Raw genomic sequence first — 19,824 nt, 5'->3', positions numbered from 1 at the left:
GCGCTGTTGTATTTTTATACGATGCACCGGGTTTTGTTAGAGAAATGTCTTTCAAACGCCTGAATCTTGCTTTCTGACGTCAACTAAAACCGAATCTACATTTTCCAAGTGACTCGATTGAAGCATACATTTTTGTCGAATGTATTGGCTAGTTTCCAATCAAAATAGTTGGATGATCTCCAACCAGACAGGATCATTACATGGAACATGATTGTCCTTCTTAGATAAATATTTTAACAATAGTCCATTATTCCGGCCAAGACAATGCCATTAGACACACCTCATTTGTAATCCTTACAAAACACAGGAACGGAAATCTGCATCAGTGATAATGTAAGTTTGATGACCCATTATCACTCATTTTTAATATTAATAGTCACTATTGTGATAGTGATTATTATCACTGTTTTAACGTATTATTTAGTTTTTCAGCATCAGTGTAAATAAGAACTAGATGATGTATTATGTTCCTGTAAAACACAGATACTATATACAGTATGTATTTATTAGACTTCGTGCACACATTTTATACTGTATATATAACGGCTGTCAAAATCACTGTTTTAATGAAGATTAATCCATCGTTGTTATTATTCTGATTAAAATGTTAATGCAATTAACAGCACATAATGAATCAAAACCACTGAAAAGTCTCTGGCAGCATTGATAAATAATACTATAAAAGTATATATTTAACACAATAAAAAGCACATAATGACTCAAAATCCCTAAAACGTATTTGGCAACATTATTAAATAGCATTATAAAAGTATATATATTATTTTCCTGACATTTTTTTTTATCAACTACAACAGTGATTTTCGAACTGTGGTACAGGTACCTCTAGTGTTATACGGGTTCCGTGTAGTGGTATGCCAAATAATCACTTAATTAAGTGATTAGTGTCCCATTTTTAAATATTCAAACAGTGTTACTGTTCAAACTTTGTGTAACGATACAGTGGCCAAAAATATACTTATTAAAGTTAAAGTACCACTGATAGTCGCACACACACACACTAGGTGTGGTGAAACTACCCTCTGCATTTGACCCATCCCCTTGTTCCACCCAATGGGAGGTGAGGGGAGCAGTGAGAAGCAGCAGTGGCCACGCTAAGGAATAATTTTTGTGATTTAACCCCAATTCCAACCCTTGATGCGGAGTGCCAAGCAGGGAGGTAATGGGTCCCATTTTTTATAGTCTTTGAACTCACAACCTTCCAGTCTCAGGGCGGACACTCTAACCACAAGATCACTGATCAGGCTGAAAACTTCTGCCTTGTTTTTAATGAATACTTAGACTTACTACGCTACTGCATTTTAACATTGGTCATTATGGTGGTACTTGGTGAAAAAAGTTTGAGTACCACTGAATTACTATACTAAAGCTGTCCACAGAGGCCCCACAATTCCAAATTGGACTAAAATATATTAAAATAAATTAAACTAATAATTAATAATAATGAATGAAATAATATAATAAAACAGCATGTTTTCAAACTTCTTGGCATTTTTTTACCTTAATTTTGTATATTTATTCTTAGAGTTAAGAACATATTAATATGTAATCTTTATTTACCTTTACCAAATTAATGTATCAATCGATGGGTTGATTTCAGCAGGACAGAATCATTTTTACCATTTGTCATATATGTGTAATTTTAAAACCTACCGGTAATTTATTTATTGAACGTTTTTTTCTCTCTAATTTTCATTAAGTTCATACCGTATGTACTTTATGAGCAAACAGTCAAGTTCATCAGTCGTCTTTGGTCCTCCGGTGAATTCCTGACCGTCCTTCATCGCCCTGCTTCTCCCCTCTCTGTTTATACAGCGAGAGGCTGGGAATCAACTTTGTTCTGATGTGGTTCAACGGGAGGATCCTGTCTCTATTTATTATGCAGTCCTCCGAAGGTTTACTTTACACTCAGTGACTTGGTAGCAGAAATGTGATTTGTTGCAGTGATAAAAACATTGTTGCTGGAGAAAGTCTTTAAAATGCGAACATAAGACCAACAATAATCATGCAGATCACATACATTTAATGTTAATGTGAGACTTGTAATCTTTTTACAGTAAAGTGGAACAATTTGGGGGTCTTATAGTTCGGAATTTGACCAACATTATGGTGAAAAAAAAAAAAAAAAAATATATATATATATATATGTATGTGTGGGGAAAAAATATTTCGTCTCTACAGGCCTGTTTCATGAGGGGTTTCCTCAATCCTCAGGAGAATCTCGTGAGGATTGAGGAAACCCCTCATGAAACAGGCCTGTAGAGATGAAATAGTCTTGTGATTTTTTTCCCACACATACATATTACGCTCTACCACGGTATCGAGCACTATTTTTTGGATAATCTAATTAAGACATATATATATATATATATATATATATATATATATATATATATATATATATATATATATATATATATATATATATATATATATATATATATATATATATATAGAGCTCAAACAGACGTTGTGCATTTATTATTGAAGGAGACACGGGGTGAAAATATTTACCGTACATAAAGAAATTTGGTGATATTTTTGTCATCTGCCTTGGTGGACAACCTTCTCATACCCATAATACATGTTTGGGGTAACAAATGTTAAAAAGTAACACTGTTCAAACTGATTTATTTGGAAGATTTAGCTCAATTTTCTCCAGTTAAGCTACTTTTATTCACATATGAAGTAGAAATTAAATAGTGAATATACATGTTGAATCTAGTGTATATGTTAACCCTAAATGTTTAATAAAAATATTAAATCTAAATGTAAGCATAGATGTTAAATCGGCATGTTACATATAAACGTTAAATCTATATGTTAAATATAATTCTAAATGTTGTCCCCTTAAAGGGGCAGAGGAGTTGCCCGAATCTCTTTGTTAAAAAGTAACACTGTTCAAACTGATTTATTTTGAAGATTTAGCTAAATTTTCTCCAGTTAAGCTACTTTTATTCACATATGAAGTAGAAATTAAATAGTGAATATACATGTTGAATCTAGTGTATATGTTAACCCTAAATGTTTAATAAAAATATTAAATCTAAATGTAAGCATAAATGTTAAATCGGCATGTTACATATAAACGTTAAGTCTATATGTTAAATATAATTATATATGTTGTCCCCTTAAAGGGGCAGAGGAGTTGCCCGAATCTCTAATGCTAACCTTAACCTTATCTTAAGTAATGAGTATAATCTATTTGAGGTTCTTACTATGAGGTCTGTAGTTCCTCTACGACTATATGACGACTCAAGCAGATAATATACTTATCATGGGCGATTTTAATATTCACGTGAATACCCCATTAAACCCTCAGAGCGCGACGCTCCAGACTATAATAAACACTTGTGGGATTACTCAGATAGTAAATGAATCCACACATCGCAACAGAGATCCAGTCCTAGTCCAGGGTGTTGCCGCTTCTAAATTTGTGGTACTCCAATATACCAAAGCAGTGGCCGATCACTACCTCATAAAATTTGGGGTTCTGACCTACTGCCAACGTTCTGATAATAACCGATGCTTTGGCAGCTGTAATATTAGTGCTGCTACAACTACGACTCTTTCTGGCCTGCTGCCCTTGGTAATAGCGCCGTTCCCCAATTATGTGGGCTCTATCGACAGCCTTACCGACGACTTTAGTAATGCTCTGCGCCACACCCTTGATGATATGGTACCAATAAAACTATAAAAGGCGTACAATATTCACAGAAGAAACCAGAGTTCTCAAACAATCAGGGAGAAAAAAGCGACGCAAATGGCGTGCAACCAAACTCGAGGTGTGGCCAAGTGTAAAGCTAAATCTTTAGAAAATATGCAAATATCCCATCGTTCCCACCACTCTGAAAGCGCAAAGACACAGGCATAAGAGGGGCCGTTTGGGACATTATTCAAAATTACCTCTTACATGCACTACTGAAATGCTTTCACATACACAACTGAAATGTTTTTCTCTCACACACACTACTGAAACACTCTCACACACACTACTGAAACACTCTCATACACACTACTGAAACACTCTCATACACACTACTGAAACACTCTCATACACACTACTGAAACACTCATAGACACTACTGAAACACTCTCACACACGCTACTGAAACACTCTCATACACACTACTGAAACACTCATAGACACTACTGAAACACTCTCATACACACTACTGAAACACTCTCATACACACTACTGAAACACTCATACACACTACTGAAATGCTTTCACATACACAACTGAAATGTTTTTTCTCTCACACACACTACTGAAACACTCATAGACACTACTGAAACACTCTCATACACACTACTGAAACACTCTCATACACACTACTGAAACAATCTTATACACACTACTGAAACACTCTCATACACACTACTGAAACACTCATAGACACTACTGAAACACTCTCACACACACTACTGAAACACTCTCACACACACTACTGAAACACTCATAGACACTACTGAAACACTCTCATACACACTACTGAAACACTCTCATACACACTACTGAAACACTCATACACACTACTGAAATGCTTTCACATACACAACTGAAATGTTTTTTCTCTCACACACACTACTGAAACACTCTCATACACACTACTGAAACACTCATAGACACTACTGAAACACTCTCATACACACTACTGAAACACTCTCATACACACTACTGAAACAATCTTATACACACTACTGAAACAATCTTATACACACTACTGAAACACTCTCATACACACTACTGAAACACTCTCATACACACTACTGAAACAATCTTATACACACTACTGAAACACTCTCATACACACTACTGAAACAATCTTATACACACTACTGAAACACTCTCATACACACTACTGAAACAATCGTATACACACTACTGAAACACTCATAGACACTACTGAAACACTCTCATACACACTACTGAAACACTCTCATACACACTACTGAAACAATCTTATACACACTACTGAAACACTCTCATACACACTACTGAAACAATCTTATACACACTACTGAAACAATCTTATACACACTACTGAAACAATCTCATACACACTACTGAAACACTCATAGACACTACTGAAACACTCTCATACACACTACTGAAACAATCTTATACACACTACTGAAACACTCTCATACACACTACTGAAACAATCTTATACACACTACTGAAACAATCTTATACACACTACTGAAACACTCAGACACTACTGAAACACTCTCATACACACTACTGAAACACTCTCATACACACTACTGAAACACTCTCATACACACTACTGAAACACTCATAGACACTACTGAAACACTCATACACACTACTGAAACACTCTCATACACACTACTGAAACAATCTTATACACACTACTGAAACAATCTTATACACACTACTGAAACAATCTCATACACACTACTGAAACAATCGTATACACACAAAATGGCTCCATTTGAAGTGCAATAATGATCTTTGTCATTTCTGTATCGACCTCATTAGTTGCTTCTTTGCTATGTTTTTTTGGTATTTGTACATATCATATTTGCTGATATTGTTCGGTTGTTGTTGTTGTTTTTCTTATCCCCTCTTGTACCCGCAATTTCCCCCTCTGTCTTTTTTTTTCTTCTTTCTATGCCCTCCTGGTCTGGTCCGGCTGCACCAAATATTAATATAAATCCATGTAATAAAGTCAAATACAAATAAGGCAACAAGAGAAGTATCCCACACTTCTCTTTTGTGAAGTAAATCTACATCCACAATATGATTTGCCTGAGTGGCTGGACAGGACATTTTAAATAAAAGATTAAAAAAATAAAATGCATCAAACAGTGCAAACATAATCCGTACCAAGCAGAATGGTTGTTATTTGCATTGTTAATACAAATCTCTCATTCAATTGCAGGGCTCAAAGTTTCCTCAACTACCACATTTAGGGAGGAGAATCGAAAACCGGTTCTTGTTAAGAACCCGTTCCAAGTCTATCAATTCCTTGGAATCGCTTGCCATTTTTTTTTAAACGGTTCTATTACCAATTTTTCTGGGTGGGGAAGAGATCAGACCACAAAATGGCAGAGCCCGGGCGCAAGAAACGCTCTAAAGTTGACTACATTTTACAGGAAAAGATTGCAACAGCGCTACTTGGAATAATTATAAGGCGGCTAGTTCATCAAGACGAGGACATACAGTACTAACAATATGCTAAAACAGTTAAACACACCGCATTCAATAATTATAAATGAAAGTAACATTTTTAACTGCTACTATCTACCGTAATTTCCGGACTATAAGCCGCTACTTTTTCCCCTCGTTCTGGTCCCTGCGGCTTATACAAGGGTGCGGCTTATTTACGGCCTGTTCTTCTCCGACACCGACAAAGAGGATTTCGGTGGTTTTAGTACGCAGGAGGAAGACGATGACACAATGATTAAAGACTGACTTTTCATATACCGGTAGGCTGGTTATTTTGATAACGTACAGGCGAGCACTTTGTATTACTTTGCACCGTTGTATTATTTGTACTCTGCACGAATGCTGTTTGCCATGTCAAAGATGTGAAAGTTTGATTGAATGATTGAAAGATTTATTGTTAATAAATGGGACGCTTTGCGTTCCCAAACAGTCATCTCTGTCCCGACAATCCCCTCCGTGGTAGCAGGAACCCCTATATACTACGCTAATTACACATTAAAACCCTGCGGCTTATAGTCGGGTGCGGCTTGTATATGGAGCAATCTGTTTTTTCCCCTAAATTTAGCTGGTGCGGCTTATAGTCAGGTGCGGCTTATAGTCCGGAAATTACGGTAATCCCAGCAGCAGTAACGCTAGTACGTCATCTGAATACAACAACAGCTACTAACTAACACCTCCTATCATGTTAGCGCTATTATTTGTCAAATTTAAATGAATGTCTTCTCATTTAGATGACGAGAGACAGATTCAGACTGGCTCCAGGACGGGCAGTAAGTAGTCGCCCCAGTTCAAGACTCCCGCTAAACAAATGTCACCGAGCAGTGACTAAGTTTGTGGATAAAAGTTAGCATTTTCGGTAAGTGAATGTTCAATTGTAGTCAGTGAAAAGTTGCATGTTTTCTTGCAACCAGATTTTCTCTCAGTCATATTATACAGGTGCAACCCCCAAAATGAGAATATGGTGTAAAAGTCCGTTCATGTCAGCAATTAACTTCAAATGTGAAACTAATCTGCATATCACTGATATGCTCCCACTATATAAGCCCTCTAGATCAGTGGTCCCCAACCACCGGGCCACGGCCCGGTACCGGTCCGTGGATCGATTGGTAACGGGCCGCACAAGAAATGTAAAAAAAAATAAAAAATAAATTAAAAAAATTAAAAATTATTTTTTCAATTAAATCAACATAAAAAACACAAAATACACTTACAATTAGTGCACCAACCCAAAAAACCTCCCTCCCCCATTTACACTCATTCACACTCATTCCCACAAAAGGGTTGTTTCTTTCTGTTATTAATATTTCTGGTTCCTACATTATATATCAATATAGATCAATACAGTCTGCAGGGATACAGTCCGTAAGCACGCATGATTGTATTTTTTTATGACAAAAAAAAAAAAAAAAAAAATTTAAAAATTAAATACCCCCCCGGTCCGTGGGACAAATTTTCAAGCGTTGACCGGTCCGCAGTTACAAAAAGGTTGGGGACCACTGCTCTAGATCACTAAGATCTTCTGAGACCAATCTGTTAGCGGTTCCAAGAGTAAACTCAAATCAAGGGAGAGCATCATTCAGTCACTATGCAACAAATAGCTGGAATAAACTTCCTGAAGATGTCAGACTTTCCCCAACTCTGACTACTTTTAAAACTAGACTGGAAACATTTATGTTCACCTTAGCTTTCAGCTAAATCTTTTAATCTTTTAACTTTTAACATCCGCACGGTTTTTATTTTTATTGTCTGCATTTTAATTGTGCTTTTATTTTCTTTCATTTCACTTTGTTGTCTGTGAAGCACTTTGAGTCTGCCTTGTGTATGGAAAGTGCTATACAAATAAAGTTGCCTTGCCTTGCCAATATCAACTTATTACATGCAAAGTGAGGTATGTCAAGCCTTTATTTGTTATAATTTTGATCATCATGGCTTGCAGTTTTTGAAACCTTCCAGTTTCTGAGACCTTTTCATAATCTGCAAGCCATGTTCATCAAAATTTTTAAACAATAAAAACCTGACACAACTCACTTTGCATGTAATAAGTTAATATCACATGTAACTAAATGTCGCATTCTTGTGTAATTTGCACATGATTAAATTCTGCAGAAGAATATTAATATATTATTAAAGTTATTTTTTTCTTCCATGCTGCATATGTGCCTCTTGAGACCTCACTGTAGGCTTTCTAAGGGCATGTTAAAAATGTAAGATTATCCACTCTTTTTTAAAAAAAAAATTCAAAATAGAAATCAATAAGAGAACCTTTAAGGAACCGAATTGTTAAGCTGAATCGAAAGTGGAATTGGAACCGGAAAAGTCGGTTAAATTTCCTTCTCTAACCACGTTGCATACTTTGTTCCTTTGCACGTCTGCTCCTTTCTGCTCAGAGGAACCTTGGCATTAAAATTCATGGGAGAAAAGAATCTCTTCTTCTGCTTTGATCACAGCACAGTGAGATAAATCAACCAAAAACAGCTGGAGGTGCTGGGGATTGAACCCAAGACCTCATACATGCAAAGCATGCGCTCTACCACTGAGCTACACCCCCTGTTGACCAGACAATCTCCGTACAATATACAGCAGGGGTGCCCAAACTACGGCCCCCCAGCATCCAAAATCTGGCCCACGGGAAGTCCAAAGTAAAAAAAAAATGTTTTAATATTTTTTGAAATCTTTTTTTAATTTTTTAAAATTTTTTTATATATTTTTTTCTAATCCATTTTCTACCCCTTGTTACTCTCGGTGTCTCCTAGCCGCTCAGGCAAATCATATTGTCTAAAAAAATGTTTTCCCATCAATAATGTGACAATGTTAAATGTTGATGAACATCAATGTTAATTGATGTTAAATGACAAAACGGATTAACTCGCTGGAATATAAAGACAATATATATATGTATATATATATATATATATGTATATATATATATATACATATATATATATATACATATATATATATATATATATATATATATATATATATACATATATATATATATACACATATACATATATATATATATACATATATATATATATACATATATATATATATACATATATATATATATACATATATATATATATATATATATATACATATATATATATATATATATATATATATATATATATATATATATATATATATATATACATATATATACATATATATATACATATATATATATACATATATATATATATATATATATATATATATATATATATATATATATATATATATATACAGCCCGGCCCCAGGCCAAATTTCTTTAACCCAATGCGGCCCCCGAGTCAAAAATTTTGGGGACCCCTGATATACAGTATATACCATGATTTGTACTGAAAATAATTATATAAATGTAATAAAAACACTGTTTTAGAATGTTTCTCATTGCTGGTCAATCTTTAATAAAAATTACACAAATTCTCAAATGCTAAAAGTATTATATTATCTCCTGCAGCAAAACTAATTATTCTTATACAATGAATATGTTTAATAATGAACGTCTTTACAACACATGATTTTTTGTGGATTAACATATATATTATTTGCTACAAACTAGTGTCCCAATACCAATATTTTGGTACCAGTACCGGTCCCAAAATGTATTTCGATACTTTTCGGTACTTTTCTAAATAAAGGGGACCACAAAAAATGTCATTATTGGCTTTGATTTTACAAAAAATCTTACGGTACATTAAACATATGTTATTTATTGCAAGTTTGTCCTTAAATAAAATAGTAAACATACAATACAATTTGTATTTTATTAGTAAGTAAGCAAACAAAAGCTCCTCATTTAATCTGCTGACATGCAGTAACATATTGTGTCATTTTCCATTCTATTTTTTTGTCAACATTATTGAGGACAAGCGGTAGAAAATTAATTATTAATCTACTTGTTCATTTACTGTTAATATCTGCTTACTTTCTCTTTCAACATGTTCTATCTACACTTCTGTTAAAAGGTAATAATCACTTATTCTTCTGTTTTTGGATGCTTTACATTAGTTTTGGATGATACCACAAATTTGGGTATCAATCCGATACCAAGTCATTACAGGATCATACATTGGTCATATTCAAAGTCCTCATGTTTCCAGGGACATATTTCCTGAGTTTATAAACATAATATACATTTAAAAAAACCAAAAGAAGATTTTGTGATGCTAAAAAATACTGACGTAATCATAGTAGTATCGACTAGATACGCTCCTGTACTTGGTATCATTACATGGATGTTAGGTGTAGATCCACCAATAGCGTTTGTTTACATTTTGATGCCGGTGAGCTACGGTGTGTAGTGAAGCATGTTTAGCTATTCCTCGTCCTGCAGGGATGATACTTGTAAGAAACTTACTTTATTTGTCGCCATGGAGGCGAGGATTAGTGATTTAGAAGTAGCTAAAACACTGTTGACTGGGGATGGACTTTAGCCACTAGCTAGCTAGCCATGTCTTAAAGCATCTCTTCCTGAGGGCGTTTCAGTGTTATAACTTCACCTTTATCTTTTGTTTTTAAGCCAGAATGCGTCCGTTCTCCCTTTTCAGTCTACACACTGTGTCTGCTTGTAAGTACTCCCTGATTGTGCGCTGCCGAACATGCTCGTCTGCTCGTGAACCAGCAAACTACAAACTCAAAGTCATTCATCTCTTTTCCCAATAAAGCAGTGTTTCAACTTCTCACTTGCCACTTTCTGCTTTTCATTGACCAATTTGACCATTACTTCTCTCCCAGAAGACAAATAATGTTGTGACTTGACACAGCAAATCATAACCCAGTTGCACCTCTTTTGCAAAGAAAATAAATCCACTGTCAAAATATTATTTGCTCTCGCCACAGATCATGTCAGCGCCACTTACTTCCTGTTTGACATCAAATACGTGCAACATTATTTGCAGAGCAGTCTGTTTGTTTTAAAAGCCTCGAACCCACATTAGTAAGGCTGTGCAGTACTGCACCACTGACACGCACACCTCATCTTTATAGTGAGTTAGGTGGGAGAAGCTGAGGCGTGACGTGAGGATCATTAACATTCAACACTTCAACATCGCGAGGAACAAGCTACACGACAGAGATCTGATAAGGAGGACGAGGGAAAACACCTGTGAATATTTTGTTTTGGTTTTATTCAATCTTATTTGCAGTACTTTGGACGGCTCAGTTGGATTCAATTTAGACAAAAACATGGATTATTGAAAGAGATACAATTGTGATTCATTTTAAAAACACCAGACTGTGTGAGTAAGAATTGGTCTAAATTAGGGCTGTCAAAGTTCCTTTAAGGCAGGGGTGTCCAAACTTTTTCCACTGAGGGCCGCACACATCAAAATTAAAGCATGTGGGGGCAATTTTGATATTTTTCCTTTTTAAACCATAACAAAATCTATGGATTTTTTAAATTTATTTTACCTTTAGGGGTCCCGGGGACCATAAAGGGTCTCAGTCATTACATTGTTAAAAATAAGTCAAATTATTATTATTTTTTTTTATTTACAGTAAATCTCTATATCAACTTCAAGTCGATATAAAGTAATAAAACAAAGGTTTTATGGCTTTTATGTCAAAAACAACTTTGTTTTTTATAGTAAAACTGAAATATGCAGTATTTAGTAATTAGAGCTATAAAAGATCAATAATGCAGGACACCATTGATTTTAATTCCTTAATATTTTTGAGTAATCACAGTGAAAAGATAAATAAAATACCACTAAATATATTTGGGATCCAAAAGGTGCCCCACTCATAAAGTGATACATTTTTCTTTTACTTTCAACACTTAAGTTACGAGATCATAGATCAACTTCAGATATACCTGTCGATTTTACGTTTTAACTATTATTTTGTTTGTTTTATGCTCGTTGATGTTTTTATATGGCAACTACACAATATATGCAATATTTACCACATAAAACATTTTAAAGTGAAATATTTGAAGTAATTGGAGCCTTGAAAATAATTCATTATAACATGGATTTTTTGTCATTATTTTTTTTTTTTTTTGGAAGCAATGGCAAAAAAAGAAAAATAAAGAAAGACAAAAGAAAAAAAAACACCCTGCATGGCAGCTTTGTGTCAACATTGCAACTTTTCTCGTTAGATTTCACCTCATTCATTTTTGTTTTTGCAATAGCATTTCCAGAATGTGTGGCGGGCCGGTAAACAATTAGCTGCGGGCCGCAAATGGCCCCCGGGCTGCACTTTGGATATCCCTGCTTCAAGGGGTCCTTTTTGACCCTTAGGCCATCCCGTAGTGGGGGAAAACTGACTGCGTTAACTCGTTACGGATGAGCCACAAGCGGGAAAATAGAGAGCAGAAATGGACAAAAGAAAAGACTAAATTATGGAAATACCGAGTCCAAAGCCTTGGCAAGTTGTTCTCCCGACAAGAAAATAATACTTTTCTCCGGGAGCCGTCCTCACTGAAGCAATTGCCTGCGTGTTTCTCTCTGAAGAAACAATTATTAAATGAAATTCAGGTTAACATTAGTCAAAATAAAATAGAGCAGGTAAAGGAACTTTAAATATCCAGGTGTTATTTTGGACCCTAAGATAAAATTTGATGGCCATATATAAAAAAAAATAACCAAGAGCATAAAAAGATATAATAGTAATAATAATAATTCATTTTATTTATGAAGCACTTTACATATTAACACAATCTCAAAATGCTACAATGGCAAGGTAAAAGCCCACATAAAACATACACCAAGATTACGATATCAACTAACTAACTATGTGTCACTTTTCTTGAAAAGATGCAAATGTATTTGTTTTTGGAATATTTCCACTGACTGTGGTGCTCTCAGGTTGTCTGAAAGAGCATTCCAGGGCCTTGGAAAAAAGAGGGTGGGTGGGGGGGGGGGGGGGGGAGTGATGTCAGTGGAGTAATAGGGTAAGTAATGTGTTCATATTTGTGCACCCTCATCAGGATCCTGGCAGCACTGTTTTGGATGTGTTGGAGTTTTATAAACTGTTTCAGGCGTATTAGACCTTGTTTATCTGTTGAAGTTTACATGCATGCAATGATTTGTATCCCATATGTCTTATTGTGCCGTCGTCTGGGGACAGGCCACAAACTGTGTAGTGAAGCCTCTGTTGTCATCATATAAACAAACACTAAAGATATTTGACCAAAAACCAATGAAGCATCATCACTGCCATACAACCCAAAACTATAACATGATGAGTTTTGATAATTTTATCAATTTCTCATTTTTAAAGACTATTTTTAAGTGTTTTAATGGATTAGCCCCTGATGTGATGTGCAAAGAAATACCAAGATACAGTAGTGACGGTGTGCAGACTTGAGCTGCAGTCGGGAGTTGTAGAGTGAAAAGGTGCCGGACTACTTTGTTTAGAACCCCAATATGTAATATGTACAATATTTACCGTATTTTGGTCATTTTATGCATTGCTGTAACTTCTTTCCTCAGCGCATTTATTTCAGTTTCCATAGTAGCACACTTACGACTGACAACAAATGTGTGTTCCGACTTCCAGAAGTCATGGTTGACTTGGTAAAAGAAGACGAAGATGACTACTTTTGGACTAATGAGAATTCATAACCTTATGTTTTTGAAGCTGAATATATGGAGGATGAACTGCTGCTTGAAATAGCCAAGCTATTTCGACATAAACGGAGTGCTTACCCAAACTGAACCGGAAAAAACGCACAACTGTCTAACAAGTAAGTCACTATAATCTTGATCATGATACACGCAGCACGCCTTGCGTGTTTTTACAACTTCAGTAATTACGCTGTCGAGCTAGCTGTGTACAAACAAAACATGAAGACCTGGACTAAATAATACTTTACAGATTGACAATATGATTGTTCATGTTTTTCCAGTCAGTACAGATTGTTGTCCTGTCGCAGTGTGTTGTGCATTACAAACGCAAAAGCAAATCGGGTGCTGACGCAGAAGCTAGCTTATCTCTTTCCATAGCTAGCTTTTACGGTTAATATAATAGCATGCTGACGTGTTACTATGCTTGAAAAAGAGTTCCTCAGTGTTTGCTCTTACAATAACAAGTTTGCTACAGTTTGGTTATTATACAGGTTAAGGAACATAAATGAAGTATTGTTGACGGTTTATGAATGCATCTTTAAAGTGATTTAAAAGGTAGAATTGATTGATGATTGAATTGATTTACAAATTCGAATGCAAAAAAAAAACTTGTCTCCCATAATGAATGTGAACAATAAGCAACATTTTTTTTTAAGTGCAGTTCCCCTTTAAAATCATAACCCCAGTGACGTGCGGTGAGGTTCATGGCTGGTGAGGCACTGACTTCATCACAGTCAGATTTACAAACATATGAACCCTAAAGAGTATCTTATTCACCATTTGATTGGCAGCAGTTAACGGGTTATGTTTAAAAGCTCATACCAGCATTCTTCCCTGCTTGGCACTCAGCATCAAGGGTTGGAATTGGGGGTTAAATCACCAAAAATGATTCCAGGGCGCGGCGCCGCTGCTGCCCACTGCTCCCCTCACCTCCCAGGGGGTGAGCAAGGGGATGGGTCAAATGCAGAGGACAAATTTGTGAAATGTGTGACAATCACTGGTACTTTAACTTTACACATACAAACTGTAGCACACAAAAAAGCACATTTAATTAAAAAAAACGTTATTATGGTCTTACCTTTACTTATAAATAAAGTCCATGCGCCGCTCCTTCTGAACAAAAGCATCGATAACTTGTTTGTAGAAGTCTTCCTTATCTTTCTTCAATTTTAAAAGTCTCTCTGTCTCGATGGAGATCTTCCTTTAATTATTACCTCCTGCTTCGATTGAAAGTCCAGTTTAGAAAACTGTTTTATTTTAGATATGTAATCCTCCATGTTAAAAGTCCAGGCGAGAGGAAAAAATAAACGATCGCTAACTGTTGCTGCTTGTTGTCACTTATTCTGCAGCCGAGTAGTCGCAAGAATGATCTCTGGGATCACTACCGCCCTGTACCACCAGGAGGCGGGGTTACTGCGAGCCTCACCCAGTGCGTCTTTGCAGCCGTTTTATGATTGCTCAGCACAAGAAATACGTTACACACATACAGTTGTTGACAAAATACACTGTACATTATACACCTCAGCTAACTAAACTATGGAAATGTATAATATAATTCATATAGCAATACGGTCTCACTGCACAGCAGTCTCTTCTCAGTATTTGAACGGCAAATGTGAAAATTCAGCGATTTTGAATAAAAATAATCTAAAACTGGTGAAGTTAAATGGAAAATAACTTTATAGTATAATCACTGGATACATAATTTAATTAATTGTTTTTCTTTTTAAATGTTTTTTCTTTCCATGATGGCACGTGAGGCCCCTCCTCACCTGCCTCCCCTGACTGCACATCACTGCATAACCCCTGATGTACTGCACCTCTAAAACCGCATCAAGCAAGGCAGACATGGAACTCAATACAACTGGACCATCATACACTAAATAAGTCGATGCTCCTTCTCTGTCCGTCGGAAAAAATAGTGCGGCATCGGATCACATCCAGGCCAGACCTCCAACATGCCAGCATGGAAATACAGTTTGCTGCATGCAGGTGTGTGTGTGTGTGCATGTGCGTGTGTGTTTGTGTGAGTTGCCAAACCAACTGTGACACATTTCTTGATGGATTCTACACTTCAGATGTTCAACTCATCAAACTAACAGCCAGCAGGATTGCTTTAAAGGGTTAAATAAACACACGAAGGAACACGTGTGAGGTTGCCAGTGGATTTATGTTGAAGAAAAGACAGCCAATGAAAGCTACTCACGAGAGGATATACCGTACATTTACACTCGCAGGCGCGTTATGTTATTTGCATTTAACCAGCTTTATACGTCTGGCATCAAATGTTGCATTAACATTTCCCGATTTCCTACAATTCCTCTGCTAGCCCAACATTCCAGGCGTTTACTGAGAGCCTGTTTACAGCTTCATTACGGGCTCACTATAATCTACATGTCAGTCTACTTTGACAATGAGATTTGTCACATGACTTACTGCAGTGTTTTTTCAACCACTGTGCTGTGCACAAACAGTCTGATTCCGACTATTTTGGACTGGTAGTAGTCGATCCACAGCGATCGTTCTGCCACACAATACCTCAATTCTAACAAGGGGAAATTAAACTTCAAACTTGAGAGAAGGATTGCTCGTTTGCATCAAAACAGTTGTTTTTCTCACTACAATAGGGCAAAACCATCCTTGTCCAGGCACACCCTCCTGGTTTTGGAGTATACATATTTGTGATTTTGGTACCAGCTTCTAGACTAGATGTGACCAATTTAAGTCCAAGACTAGGTCTAAGTCTATGAGCACGAACTGATGAAGCCTACGGCGAAACGTCTTATCATCATCATCATCGGCGGTCACTCGAACGAGTATGACAATCCTCCTGGTAGGGGTGTATCCCTTTATGGGGGATGCCTGTGCGTGACTTTGTTTAACGTGGGGAGACTGAGTGCACAGACAGTCACCACACGATCCTTGACAGAAATCGGGTCAGGGTCCAGTGGCATGGAGTCCAAGACGACTGGGGACCCTTTTCTGCCGCAGCCTTCTTCCGCCATCGCAGCCGTTGAGGTAGTTCTTACTAGGGATGTCCGATAATGGCTTTTTGCCGATATCAACCGATACCGATATATACAGTCGTGGAATTAACACATTATTATGCCTAATTTGGACAACCAGGTATGGTGAAGATAAGGTCATTTTTAAAAAAACAAAATAAAATAAAATAAAATAGGATAAATAAATTAAAAACATTTTCTTGAATAAAAAAGAAAGTAAAACAATATAAAAACCGTTACATAGGAACTAGTAATTAATGAAAATGAGTAAAATTAACTGTTAAAGGTTAGTACTATTAGTGGACCAGCAGCACACACAATCATGTGTGCTTACGGACTGTATCCCTTGCAGACTGTATTGATATATATTGATATATAATGTAGGAACCAGAATATTAATAACAGAAGGAAACAACCCTTTTGTGTGAATGAGTGTGAATGAGTGTAAATGGGGGAGGGAGGTTTTTTGGGTTGATGCACGAATTGTAAGTGTATCTTGTGTTTTTTATGTTGATTTAATTTTTAAAAAAAAAATAATAAAATAAAAAAAACGATATCGGTAATAAAAAAAAAAAACGATACCGATAATTTCCGATGTTACATTTTAAAGCATTTCTCGGCCGATAATATCGGACATCTCTAGTTCTTACATCTACCGTCTTCCGCCTGCTCCACCGTTGAGGTCTTCACCGTATCCCTGGCTAGGGGGCAGTCAGGTACTAGGCCTTTGCCAAGGGCCACCTGGGGTAACAGTAGTAAAGGGGTTCACCTCCTCGTGCCCCAAGACCCCATAGAGGAGCCTCCACTGCCGGATGCACTTCAACGTCATGCCCAGGACACGTCTTCTAAGACAAAACAACCAGTCAAGTTGCAATCGATTGAATGCCCTGAAAGGACAATGACCTGAATGAATGAGAACATTTATAGACATCCTTAGAAGCAGTTACAATAATCCCTTGTTTATCACTGTTAATAGAATAGAATAGAATAGAATAGAATAGAAAGTACTTTATTGATCCCTGGGGGAAAAGCTGTAGAAAATGGATGGATGGATGGAATTGGTTACGGGCTTGACCATGGTAAATGAATTATCGCAAAGTAGGAATTATTCATTACTAATCAAATATTCTCATAGCTAGAGCATAGTAAAAAAAACAAAATTGTCTGAATACGTTTTTTCCACCAATATGAGAGCTTTCCAGGCATGAAATAACACCCACTTAGTCACCTTTACACTACTTTTAATCCAATTTAATAATGCTGATAATATTGCTGAGCCAATCAGTGACCACGATACTGAACAGTGCACTCTGATTGGTTTGGTGTCATTTAGTTGCCAATGCTACATCATTATTCATCTTTTTTAGTTAATTTAGCCATTTCACTAAGGCAAAAAATACCTTGAATATGCTTTAAAAAATAAACAAATAATTCAATGAATAGAAATCCGTAATAGAGTGAAGTTGCAAACTTCATGTTTATGATAATAGTTTATGACTTTCACTCTTAATACTTGAATCTTGTTACAGCAACATCTGCAAAATTGCAAAATGTATTCGCCAAATTTGTGTTTTTGTAATAAACACATTTTTTTGGATTGCAAAATATCCATTTTATTCTTGATCAATCTGTATTGTCCCTTTATTACAGTTTTTAAAATGTTTTCAGATATGCTAAAAATAATTAATTCCTTTTCTTGGGGTGCTAAAAATAATTAATTCCTTTTCTTGGGGTGACGATTCAACACGATTTTTGATTCAAATTGGTTCTTGCAAAATATAATTTGATATAAAAAAAATATAATACATCCTTTTTAAAACAGGTTACACGTTACAAAAGCCATTATTGGCTTCTGACGCAGCAAGTAAGCGCAGAGATGGCCTAAACCTTTTTTTTTTTTTAATTGATTCTTAAAATTAAAAAAAAAAAAAAAAAAAATATATATATATATATATATATATATATATATATATATATATATATATATATATATATATATATATATATATATATATATATATACACACACATATACATACACACATACATCCACACACATATATATATATATATATACATACACACATATACACATATATATATGTGTATATATACATATATATACATATATATCAATCAATCAATCAATCAAATCAATCAATCAATCAATGTTTATTTATATAGCCCTAAATCACAAGTGTCTCAAAGGGCTGTACAAGCCACAACGACATCCTCGGTACAGAGCCCACATACGGGCAAGGAAAACTCACCCCAGTGGGACGTCAATGTGAATGACTATGAGAAACCTTGGAGAGGACCGCATATGTGGGTAACCCCCCCCCCCCCCCACACCCCCCCCCCCTCTAGGGGAGACCGAAAGCAATGGATGTCGAGTGGGTCTGACAGAATATTGTGAAAGTCCAACACATCAGCGAAAGTCCAGTCCATGGTGGGGCCAGCAGGAACCATCCCGAGCGGAGACGGGTCAGCAGCATAGAGATGTCCCCATCCGATGAACAGGCTAGTGGTCCACCCCGGGTTGGGAGCAGAGTAGAAAAGAAAAGAAAAGAAACGGCAGATCAACTGGTCTAAAAAGGGAGTCTATTTAAAGGCTAGAGTATACAAATGAGTTTTAAGATGAGACTTAAATGCTTCTACTGAGGTAGCATCTCTAACTTTTACCGGGAGGGCATTCCATAGTATTGGAGCCCGAATAGAAAACGCTCTATGTATATATTTATGTATATTTCTGGGGGTACGTTCTGGGCCTGCCTGTCGGGTGGGGGTCGGCGCCTCAGGCTACTGCATCCGGACTGCGTGTCTGGAGCTCCTGGGTCCCGCCGTCCATCCCTTCCGGGTGGCCGTCTTGGTTGGGGCCTGCTGGGTCTAGTCCCTGCGTCTACTGTGGTAGCTTGGTGCTGCAGGGTATTCCGAGGTGCTGCGAGTCGGCCAGTTGTTGGGGTAGCGACCTTGTGTGTCAGCATGTCTGTGTTCTTCTTTTAATTCTTTTTTTTATTCATTT

At 36.3% G+C, this 19,824-nt stretch overlaps 1 protein-coding gene and 1 non-coding gene across 2 annotated transcripts in view; both read right to left on the bottom strand.

The window, feature by feature from the left end:
- The window catches only part of si:dkey-246e1.3 (uncharacterized), a 90,998-nt gene that overhangs the window by 16,627 nt on the left and 54,547 nt on the right, over nucleotides 1-19,824 (bottom strand). The window lies entirely within an intron of this gene.
- On the bottom strand, nucleotides 8,694-8,765 carry trnaa-ugc (transfer RNA alanine (anticodon UGC)). The gene has a single exon. It is a non-coding gene; the product is annotated as a tRNA-Ala (tRNA).

This window comes from Entelurus aequoreus, linkage group LG22 (assembly GCF_033978785.1).
Source record: "Entelurus aequoreus isolate RoL-2023_Sb linkage group LG22, RoL_Eaeq_v1.1, whole genome shotgun sequence".
Lineage (NCBI taxonomy): Eukaryota > Metazoa > Chordata > Actinopteri > Syngnathiformes > Syngnathidae > Entelurus > Entelurus aequoreus.
This window is presented reverse-complemented; position numbering and strand designations above follow the sequence as displayed.